Source organism: Cynocephalus volans, chromosome 12 (genome assembly GCF_027409185.1).
Source record: "Cynocephalus volans isolate mCynVol1 chromosome 12, mCynVol1.pri, whole genome shotgun sequence".
NCBI classification, from domain to species: Eukaryota; Metazoa; Chordata; class Mammalia; order Dermoptera; family Cynocephalidae; genus Cynocephalus; species Cynocephalus volans.
Window position 1 is genome coordinate 64,339,374 of NC_084471.1, and position 12,506 is coordinate 64,351,879.

Consider the following 12,506-nt stretch of genomic DNA (forward strand, 5'->3'; position numbering starts at 1 on the left):
TTCTGTTTAGGAGTTTTTATAGTGTGACAGAGTTTATAAAGACCTCCATAGAAAAAGGCTGCTGATCTAGGCTTATGGGAAAAGTGGTTTTCTTCAATGCTGGCCGCCTTTAAATCACACATGTGCAGGCAGAGATTGCCCTCCTAATCTAAAACTAATGTTTCCACTTAGTGTCTCTAATGTTTTTTTCTTCAGCTCTTTCTTCCTGCATAAGCCAGTGCTTTCTTGCTGGCCAATACAATGATCCCTTATTAATATTATTGAGTGACACACCATTACCTATCATCAAAATATATAATCTTGTGTCCTCAATTTGGAGGAAATAGCTGAAATGAAATTTATAAATAACTTCACATCATTGTTTGAATGGTTACACTGGAGCTTTAGGCTATTACTGTTTCACTTCCTGATATCAAGGATATTTTTAAATTATGAAGCCTAATATTTATCATTTTCTGTTTAAAGGTAATAGCATTAATCCTCCAAAATAAAATGAGTACATATTCATTTACCACACTCATTTATAATCAATAGATAACTAAAATAAAGGAAAATCTCCTGCAATCACACCATACAGAGTCCATCATTATTAATAACTAGTTTGTACACATATAATTATGTTATGCAGTTATTTGTTTTATAAAATTAATATATTGTAAATAATATTTCATGTTTTCCTCACCAAACCTCACTTTATCCATTAAATCGTTTTTAAAGTCCTTATGAAGTATTTTTCTCATGTTATGAAATATTCATTTAAAACAAAACTTTACTTGCTCATCATATTTCATCATGCAAGAATAAAAATTGTAAAATTAATAGTTCTAATATTGAACACGGGTTGCTTCCATTTGGTCTGTAATAAATTCATACAACAATATAAAATCTTTTGTATAAAAATTTTTCTGTACACATCTAACCTGATTTCACACTGAAGAGCTGGACAGAAAAAAAAAAAAAGGTAAATCAAGGACTTCTGATACTTATGGCCAAACTAGTCCTTTACAAAATGTGTCCCAGAATATATTCCTATCATTTTTAAGTATGAATTCCTGTTTCCCAAAGACTTGTGGATTTGGATATTATTATTTTGGGTAATATTTTAAATACTTTTTACTAATAAGATAGTCATAACTGATACTTAATTGTTTCATTAAGTGATGTACACCACTTTATTGTACATGGTCATTTTGCTACAAAATCATCACCATTATATGCTCTGATCATATAAAGTTTTAAATTAATAAAAACCATGTATTTATTTTACATTTTTATGTGATGTATTTGATTGAACACACAAGCAAAAGAACAATGAATATCAGAGTCTCCAAACCCTGGAATGTAGTCTAACATAATTAACATGAGTTTAATTATTATGGATTCTTTTAGGACTGAGGCAGACTAAAGGATGGACTGGAAATGTTCAAGAATAAGTTAAAAGACTATACAGCAGAGTGTTTAAAATCGTGGTTTCCCCTTTGAAGTTATTTCTAACCCTCGTGTTCTAAGAGTCTATGAAAAAGGGTGAAATATATATTTTTTGTACCTTTTGTTCCCTCTCATTGTACGATGCCAGTGACTACACTCTCTGGTTGTGTGAAAAACTGGTCTTGTCCTTAATTCTGATCCCTTTCAAGAGCACTACACAAGAGTCATGTTCAGATTTATTTTCGTGTCATATATAACAAAGAGACAGTTCAGAGATTACTTTTCAAAAAACTTCCCTGAGCATGAAGATACTTCCTAGCTCATATTTTCTGGCAGAAAGATCTTTTGCATAACTTCCATGGTTTCAGTTCCTAAACATGTAGGCATATATACGTCAACCATTTTGTACTTACCTTCTGGTGGTTTGCTGTCACTTTTTGGAAGATTTAACCTGAAGTTCCTTCTTGAATCTGAGAAACACTGGATGCTAGTTGTTATATTTTTGAGTTAACTTTGACACAATGTTAAGCCCCACATGCCCTTCCAGGGTAAGAGTGCCTGCAAATGCAAGGTAATATGCAAGATTACCACTGACTGCAATGGCATAGAGAATAGCATCCTTTGTTCTTACCATCACCAAGTCTAAAATGGAATCTGATAAAAGTTCCCATCTTTCATTAAACTACTAAATAATATTTTCCTTAATTCTGTGGCTGAAAGAATGGACAAACAATGGCAAAAAAAATCCTAGCAACTCTTGGCTTTGGGAGTGAAGATGGCTTGATCTTCTGTGTGAACAAATGGGTTTCTTCATGAATTTTCATTAATATAAATGACATGTGTTTTATCAGTTTTAGGTGCTTAGGGTGCACAGGGAACAATTGAGTGAAAAAGCAAAAATGTCCCTGTTGACCCTGTTCAAACCCCTAATGTATCTATAGTGAAATTAACTTTGTCAAAAAAAAAAAAAAAAAAAAAAAGAAAAATTAACCAGTGCCTGTGAGACAATGTCCACAGAGATAAGAAGCTAAGAAATGCAACAATAGCATTATTCGCAGCCCAGAAAAAATGTCAGCTGATAAAGTGACAATATTGTTCTCATCATGTTGTCTTTATATTGTCTATTGGCTTCTTAGTTTAAATTCAGGAGAAAATTAGTTGAGGAAATGCTGGGGTTCGTCTGATGATTTATCTGTTACAGGACACACTTACATGTCTTACTCAAGTCAGTCCATCATAGATATCTTATTATTAGTTCTTAAAATGTCTTATTTCACTGATCATAAGAATTAATGTTTATTTCTTTTGTTCTGCTGATCTTATAGTTCATTCACTGGTCCTATTAAGGTGGAACAAATTAGTATTCATATATTAATTAATCACTGTTATTTTATACTCAAAACGTGCAGGGATCTTGCTAAACTCAAAGATGTCATTTTGCTTACTTGAATTGTGCTCAGTTCCCACCATTTAATCATAAATCCAGAGTTCACCCCTATACTTCCATGATGATCAAAAGTGCCAGCTTTTCATAAAGTCCAATAGCTAAGAACTGGGAAGTCTGAGATGGAGCCAGAGGATCAACATGTGCACGCAGCCTGTGTTGGCTGTCAGACACTCTCATCATCCAAGAAGAGTATTAATAATTCCATACACCCTGATAGCATTGCAGCAATCACTTTTACTGTGGAAATGCCTCCAGTTACCTTATGGATATGGGGCTATACAGAGAGGAGGACAGGCCCCCAATAGCAGCAATACTGGGGTTCATAATGGGCAGGGGAAAATATGGGCTGAAGTAGGGAAGGAAAGACCAAGGGAAACAGAAACGCAGAGACAGACAAGCTTGAAGAAACCAAGGCAAAGAACTTTCACATGGGTCTGTTACTGCATTTCCTACTTTATCCCACTGATCTATTTTGTATACTCTTGCCAATATAGTTTTAATTTTTTAAGAGTGTTTTTCTGGTTTTGGCTCATTGCATTTCCATACACATTTTTCTTCCATCCATTGGCATGGCGATATTTATTTAGTTATTCTTTAATTATTTTCAATATTTTATAGGTTTTGCTGTTGTGTGCATGTGCATCTGTGTGTTTAGAATTGTTGTACATGAATCTCATTAGATTTATTGTTTTTGGGTGCTGCTGTAAAGGAAATCACTTAAAATCCTTATCCTCTAATCTTTTATTTCTAGTATATAAAAGAAAAATTAATTATTGTATATTGACTTTGTATCCATGAACTTTAAGTTTTCTGATAAATTAAAAAAAAATTTCTTGGATTATTTTGCATTTCTACATAAAAATAATTTCATCTCTAAATAAATTCAGTTTTGTACATTCTTTTAAAATTCCCATATATTTTATTCCATTCTCTTGATTTGTTGTTTTGGCTAGGAGCTACAGTAAAATGTTGAAGTGATGTCATTCAATATCCTTGTCTTGTTCTTGAACTCAGAGGTAAACTATCAATATTTCAACATTATATATGATGTTTGCTAGGATTTGTGGGGATATGAGTATGGTTTATCAGATTATAGAAGTTATTTTTTTATTTCTGTTTGTAGCATGTATTAATACTTCATAACTTAAAAAAAAAACCCCACTCTATTGAGGTATGATTGACATACAAAAAGCTCTACAGGACATTAGCAAGATGGCTGACTAGTAATACCCTCCATCCCCACAGCAAAACCACAAAACAGAGAATGAATAACTACATTTCAACTAATATAACCAAAGGAGAGCACTGGAGGGCAGCAAAATAACATCAGAAATCCTGTACAGCTCCAAAATCCAGGATGGCAGCATAAAGAGGAGAAGGAAACACTTTGCCTTAACTAGCCCATCCCCCAATCAGGATCAATTCAGAACTGGGAGGGACTTCTCCCTGTCACAAAAAGGTAAGCAAGAGGATCATAGCAACCCCCCATCACCACTGTAGACTCCTGCAGTCCTAATAGACTCTGAGCCCAGCTGAGGAAGCTGCCCGGAGTCCACATGCTGCATCACCCCCAAAGTGGGAGCCAATGTTGTGCCCTTCCCCCTCATGGCTCAAGCTATTACTGTGCTGTGCCACTTTAAAACCAGAGCCACTGCTAGACTGTGTCCTGGGGGTGAGTATCCCTTCATAGTCTCTGAGGCTGAGTATCCCCTCTCAGTCTCTGAGGGTCTTTCACCACTTTGGTATGCCTGCCCAGTTGCATAAAACCCCTGAGCTGAACTGCTGCTGTGGATTACCCCCTGTGGTCAAGGTGCTGTGGAGCAACTCCATTCCTCCCATCCAAGTTGTTGGTGTACTCTGCCCCTCAGAGTCCAAGGTAATGTGGCACCCCACTCCCTAGGGACCCAGGGCCCTGGCTGATTGGAACAGTTATACCCCTTAGGATCTGAGGTGATGCAGCACCCAGCCCCCTGGGGACCTGGAGCCTTGGTCTGTGGAAATAGTTGCATCTCCTGGCACCTGAGCTGATGTTATGCCCCATCCCATGGGGGCTCAAAGCCTTGGAAAAGTGGAGCAGTCACACCCTTGAGGGTCTTGCCTGACACAGTGCCCTGCTCCTGGGGACCCATTAGCTGTGCCTTTTGAGGCTGAGCTGATGTGGTATCCCACATCCCAGAGAATCAGAGCCTTAGTTGAGCTGTGCCACCTTGCCCTCCATGCTGAAAGTCATAGTGCACACCCTCCCCGAAACTAGACTAGCTCCCTAAAGTCTGAGCTGTTGAGGCAACTCACCTCTCTGGAGAGTGGAGTCACTGCTGTGCTGCTGCTCCCTGCCCCCCTAAAGCCCAAGCCAAAGCTGTATTTCATCATTCCTGGATTCTTGCTGCTGTTACATATGCCCTCAAAAAGCCTGGGCTATTGCTGTGTCCCACCATTGCTGGGTCCAGAGTCATCACTGCATGGTACCTCATTCCTTGTGGCCTGAGCGGCCACGGTACCCTGTTAGCTTCAGTATCTAAGTAGCAGCTGTGCACTGATCCCCAGGGTATAAACCTCTAGAGCATTCATCCTTCCCCAGAGCTGTTCTGTTGCTGTGCCCTACCCCCAGGGTGAGAGTCACATCTACATCCCTACCCACTAGGTCTGAATTGGTGTGTGCTTCAGAGTCATAGACCCAACCTTTGTAGGAGAATGCAGTGACCTATGCCCCAGAGAATGAACCTATGCCTCAATTCCAAGGTGCTACAGTAGTTTTACAAGTCCCTTAGGTCAGGACCTTGGTTCCACTATTGCTTTGAGCACCTGTGCCCTGGATCCTACTGCCACTGTAGCTGCCTGTGGGCTGTATCAGATGCAACACCAAGAGGGATCCACTCAGGTAAGACTTTTCACTGTGAAGAAGTCAAAAACAGGAAGACCCATAAAAACCTTACCTATGCTGCCACTGCCAATACCACAAACTCTTGCATCCCAGACTACTGAGGCACCCACAGCCAATGCTGATGTTGAAGCTGCATGGAGATGATGCCACTGTGCCCACCAGCAACCAGAGCCACCACACCAGCTTACCTCATCTGCAGGTGAAAGTCTTCCATTACGAAAGTCACTATGTAAACTTGGAAAAAGTGACTGTAGACATCAACACAAGAACATAAGAAATATAAAAAGGCAAGGAAACATGACAACATTAAAGGAACACAATAATTGTCCAGTAATGGATCCCAAAGAAATGGAAATTTACTAGTCACCTGAAAAGGAATTCAAAATAATTATCTTAAGAAAATTAGAAAGATACAATATAATACAGACAGGCAATTCAAGGAATACAGTAATTCTCAAGGACCAGACAAACACAGCAGGAAACCCTTGAAATGTCTGAAAAGGAATTCTGAGCAACAATATATTTTTTTTAAATTAAAAAAAATTTTTTATTTATTATTTTTTAAATTTTATTTTGTCGATATACATTGTGGCTGATTATTGTTCCCCAACACCAAAACCTCCCTCCCTCCTTCCTCCCCCTCCCCCACAACAATGTCCTTTCTGTTTGCTTGTCGTATCAACTTCAAGTAATTGTGGTTGTTATATCTTCTCCCCCCCACCCCCGCCGGTTTTTTTTTTTTTTTGTGTGTGTGTGTACGTGTGTGAGTTTATATATTAATTTTTAGCTCCCACCAATAAGTGAGAACATGTGGTATTTCTCTTTCTGTGCCTGACTTGTTTCACTTAATATAATTCTCTCAAGGTCCATCCATGTTGTTGCAAATGGCAGTATTTCATTCGTTTTTATAGTTGAGTAGTATTCCATTGTGTAGATGTACCACATTTTCTGTATCCACTCATCCAATGATGGACATTTGGGCTGGTTCCAACTCTTGGCTATTGTAAAGAGTGCTGCGATGAACATTGGGGAACAGGTATACCTTCGACTTGATGATTTCCATTCCTCTGGGTATATTCCCAACAGTGGGATAGCTGGGTCGTATGGTAGATCTATCTGCAATTGTTTGAGGAACCTCCATACCATATTTCTTAGAGGCTGCACCATTTTGCAGTCCCACCAACAATGTATGAGAGTTCCTTTTTCTCTGCAACCTCGCCAGCATTTATCGTTCAGAGTCTTTTGGATATTAGCCATCCTTAATGGGGTTAGATGGTATCTCAATGTGGTTTTGATTTGCATTTCCCGGATGCTGAGTGATGATGAGCATTTTTTCATATGTCTGTTGGCCATTTGTATATCTTCCTTAGAGAAATGCCTACTTAGCTCTTTTGCCCATTTTTTAATAGGGTTGCTTGTTTTCTTCTTGTAAAGTTGTTTGAGTTCCTTATATATTCTGGATATTAATCCTTTGTCAGATGTATATTTTGCAAATATTTTCTCCCACTCTGTTGGTTGTCTTTTAACTCTGTTAATTGTTTCTTTTGCTGTGCAGAAGCTTTTTAGTTTGATATAATCCCATTTGTTTATTTTTCCTTTGGTTGCCCGTGCTTTTGGGGTCATATTCATGAAGTCTGTGCCCACTCCTATTTCCTGAAGTGTTTCTCCTATGTTTTCTTTAAGAAGTTTTATTGTTTCAGGGTGTATATTTAAATCCTTAATCCATTTTGAGTTGATATTAGTATACGGTGAGAGGTATGGATCTAGTTTCATTCTCCTGCATATGGATATCCAGTTATCCCAGCACCATTTGCTGAAGAGGCAGTCCCTTCCCCAGTGAATAGGCTTGGTGCCTTTGTCAAAGATCAGATGGCAGTAAGTGTGTGGGTTGATTTCTGGATTCTCTATTCTATTCCATTGGTCAGTGTGTCTGTTTTTATGCCAGTACCATACTGGTTTGGTTATTATAGCTTTGTAGTATAGCTTAAAGTCAGGTAGTGTTATGCCTCCAGCTTTATTTTTTTTGCTCAGCATTGCTTTGGCTATTCGTGGTCTTTTATTATTCCATATAAATGTCTGGATACTTCTTTCCACTTCTGAGAAAAATGTCTTTGGAATTTTGATGGGGATTGCATTGAATTTGTATATCACTTTGGGTAGTATGGACATTTTCACTATGTTGATTCTTCCAATCCAAGAGCATGGGATATCTTTCCATCTTCTTGTATCTTCTCTAATTTCTCTCAGCAGTGGTTTGTAGTTCTCATTATAGAGATTTTTAACCTCCTTGGTTAACTCAATTCCTAAGTATTTTATTTTTTTGGTGGCTATTGTAAATGGGCAGGCTTTCTTGATTTCTCGTTCTGCAAGTTCACTATTGGAGAAAAGAAATGCTACTGATTTTTGTGTGTTGATTTTGTATCCTGCTACTGTGTGGAAATCATTTATCAATTCCAAGAGTTTTTTTGTAGAGGTTTTAGGCTGTTTGATATACAGGATCATGTCATCTGCAAACAGGGACAGTTTGACTTCATCTTTTCCAATCTGGATACCCTTTATTTCTTTCTCTTCTCTGATTGCTCTGGCCAATACTTCCAACACTATGTTGAATAGGAGTGGTAAGAGTGGGCATCCTTGTCTAGTTCCTGTTCTTAAAGGAAAAGCTTTCAGCTTTTCCCCATTCAGGATGATATTGGCAGTGGGTTTGTCATATATGGCTTTAATTATGTTGAGATTCTATTCCTCTATACCTAACTTATAGAGGGTCTTTGCCATGAATGAGTGCTGAACTTTATCAAATGCTTTTTCAGCATCTATAGAGATGATCATATGGTCCTTGTGTTTGACTTTATTAATATGGTGTATCACATTTATTGATTTGCATATGTTGAACCAACCTTGCATCCCTGGGATGAATCCCACTTGATCGTGATGAATAATTTTTCATATGTGTTGCTGTATTCTGTTTGCTAGTATTTTAGTGAGGATTTTTGCATCTATATTCATCAAGGATATCGGCCTGTAGTTTTCTTTTTTGGTTATATCTTTACCTGGTTTTGGTATCAGGATGATGTTTGCTTCATAGAATGAGTTTGGGAGATTTGCATCCCTTTCAATCTTTTGGAATAGTTTGTAAAGAATTGGTGTCAATTCCTCTTTGAATGTTTGGTAAAATTCTGCTGTGAATCCATCTGGTCCTGGGCTTTTCTTTGTTGGGAGCCTTCTGATAACAGCTTCAATCCCCTTTATTGTTATTGGTCTGTTCAAATTTTCTACGTCTTCATGGTTCAGTTTTGGGAGCTTGTGTGTGTCCAGAAATTTATCCATTTCTTCCAGATTTTCAAATTTGTTGGCGTATAGTTGTTTACAGTAGACTTGAATGATTCCTTGTAATTCAGATGAATCAGTTTGTGATGAAAAGTCTGATGTTAGCCTGATTGGGGCTCCCTTATAGGTGATTTGACGCTTCTCTCTTGCAGCTTTTAAGATTCTCTCTTTGTCTCTGAGTTTTGCCAATTTGACTATGACATGTCTTGGAGAAGGCCTTTTTGGGTTGAATTCATTTGGAGATCCTTGAGCTTCCCGGATCTGAAGATCTGTGATTTTTCCTATACCTGGGAAATTTTCTGCCACTATTTTGTTGAATATGTTTTCAATGGAATCTCCATTTTCCTCCCTTTCTGGAATACCCATGACTTGGATATTTGAGCGCTTAAGGTTGTCTGATATCTCTCTCAGATTTTCTTCAATGTCTTTGATTCTTTTTTCTTTCTTTTTGTCTGCTTGAGTTATTTCAAACAGCCCGTCTTCAAGTTTAGAGGTTCTCTCTTCAACTTCAACAAGCCTGCTGGTTAAACTCTCCATCGTGTTTTTTATTTCGCTGAATAACTTCTTCAGTTCAGCAAGTTCTGCTACATTTTTTTTTCAGGACATTGATTTCCTTGTACATTTCCTCTTTCAGGTCCTGTATACTTTTCCTCATTTCATTATGATGTCTAGCTGAGTTTTCTTGTATCTCATTCAGTTTCCTTAGAATTATCACTCGAAATTCCTTTTCAGTATTTCAAAGGTTTCTTGTTTTATAGGATCTAGAGTTTGAGATTTATTAACTATTGGTGGTGTACTTTCTTGATTTTTTGTATTTCTGGTATCTTTTTTTCATGTTCATTCATTGTGGCAGGGGGTTTCAGAGTCCACCAGTTTGAGACTATTGATTAACTAAGATGTTGCTGTGGTTGCCAATTTGGTATGGTTACCTCCGTGACTGCTCAGTTGGCCTCTAGTGCCTTGTGTGTATGGTTGCCTCAGGTTTTGGGCCTCTTGGGGAGCCACCTTTCTGGTCAGCTTGGACTCTGCTGGGCTGGTGGATCACGTACCACAGGGTGTGTGATCTCTGTTGAGGTTTCACTTCCCGTGCAGGACTTCTCTCTGTTCCGTTGCTGTGGCCCAGGCTGTTGGATCCTGCAGTGGTGACCCCACAGGGTGTGTGGTTTCTGTCGAGTCTCCACCTCCCTGGCCGCATGTCTCCCCACTCTGTGTGCACGGGGCTGGGCTGGGACCTGTCTTCTGCAACCCTCGTCTATCAGCTGGGCCTTCAAGACCCTGCTCGGCACCGCCTCACCCAGGAAATCTACCAGGTTTCTGGTAGGCACAGATGACCGGTCGCTCTGGGTGCCTTTGTAGCACTGTGGAGATCTTTCTTGGGACTTGTTCACTTTTGCATCCCCCCAGCATGGACCGAGTCTAGCGCCTGCCTGCAGTCAGCTCTCCGGCAGGTTCAAGCAGACTTGGGAACTCTCCTACCACACTATTCCCAACCAGAAATTGGTTAGGCGTTTTTCCAAACTGGTGGCCGCAGAGATGGTATCTGCCTCCCAGTAACAGGAAGTTTTCCGGGGGCCGGAGGCCAGTGTGTGGTGGAGTGACATTTGACCCCACCTGTAGTTCCTTGCCCTCCCAAGACTGGGCGGGGATGCCCCTTGCCACCAGCCCCGCCAGAGAACCACGGAGGGAGTGGGAGGGGAGGCCAGCCCGCAGGCCCTGGGAAGCCCTGCGCCGGGGCAAGCAAGAGGGGAGCCTCAGTGAGGAGCTGAGCCGGGTTAGGAGAACAGGCTTGGCTGAGCCGGGCCAGAGCTGCCAGCACCTGAGAAAATGGAGGCAGCACCGGAGCGGTGAGTGGCCTGGTGATGCAGGCAGAATCCGGGTGGGCGTCAGCCCCCTGAGCAGGGTTGGGTCAGGGGTCACTCACAGGGCTGTCCCAGGTCGGGCGCTCACTCTGTGCCTCTGGTTTGTCGCCCTCCCTATTCTCGGCCGCCGCCGCCTTGGGCTGCTCGCTCAGTCCCGTGGCGTGGCTCAGGCGCTCCCAGGAGTCTTCTTTTATGCCATCCTGAAACCTTGAATCATGAATAGGGCAGCTGGCCGCCTTCAGCGTGGCCCCGGCCTCTGGGATCCTGTCTGCATCCACAGCAGCTCTGGCACCGTGTTCCCTGTTTAGAGACTCGCTTTTGCAGGTACGGCTCTTGAAATTTGTGTCAAAGGTCACAGCTCCTTAGCCAGTGTCCAGAGGTTTTCAGCATAGCAGGCAGCTGCATCCCAAATTCCCTGAGCAACAATCTTAAGAGAACTCAATGAGATTCAGGAAGACTCAAATAAACAACACAACAAAATGAGAAAGACAATCCAGAATATGAAGGAGAAAATATACAAAGAGATAAATACCTTAAACTAGAATGTAGCTGAACTCCTGGAACTTAAGGATTCATTCAATGAACCAAAAATACACCTGAGACCTTAGAAGCAGGCTAAAACAAGTGGATGAAAGAATTTCTCATCTCAAAGACAGTCTTTCTGTAATAGCCCAGGTGGACAAAACAAAACAAAACAAAAAAAGAAGAATCTATAAGAGCTATCAGACAATCTTAAGCCCACAAACATCTGAATCTTGGTAGTTCTAGAAGGAGAAGAGAAAGGAAAAGATATTGAAAGCCTATTCAATAAAATAATTGTGGAAACCTTACAGGTATTGGAAGAGACATGGAATTCCAGATCAAAGAGGCTCAAAGATCCAAAAATAGATTCAATTAAAAAACGTCCTCTCTGAGACACATTGTAGTCACACTGTTGAAAGTCAAAGGCAAAGAGAATCCTAAAAAAAGCAAGAGAAAATGGTCAAGTCACCTCTAATGTAGACTCAGTCAGACTAACAGCAGATTTCCCAGAAGAAACCCTACACACTAGAACATAATAGGATGATATATTCAAAACACTAAAAGATAAAAACTGTCAGCTAAGAATGCAATACCCAGCAAGGCTACCCTTAAGAAATGAAGAAGAAATAGTGTATTTCTTAGACAAACAAAAACTGTGGGAGTTCACCACCACACAACCAGCCCTACAGGAAATCCTTAAAGGAGTCCTGCAGCTAGAATTCAAAAAACAATAATCACCACCATGAATATACAAGAAAGAGAAAAACCCACTGGGAGAGCAGTTATACAAACAAGAAAGAGAGACTATGTTTACCGCCTCAAAAATCTGACAAACACAGAAGACAAACAATAAAAGGGAAAGAAAGGAGCAAAAGATATGCAAAACAACAAAATGAAAATCAATACAATGCCAGAAGGAGGACAATACCATTCAATAACACCCTAAGCATAACGGATTGAATTCCCCACTTAAGAGACATAATTGGCTGGTTGGATTAAAAAACTAGACCCAACTATATGCTGCCTATAAGGAACCCCCCTC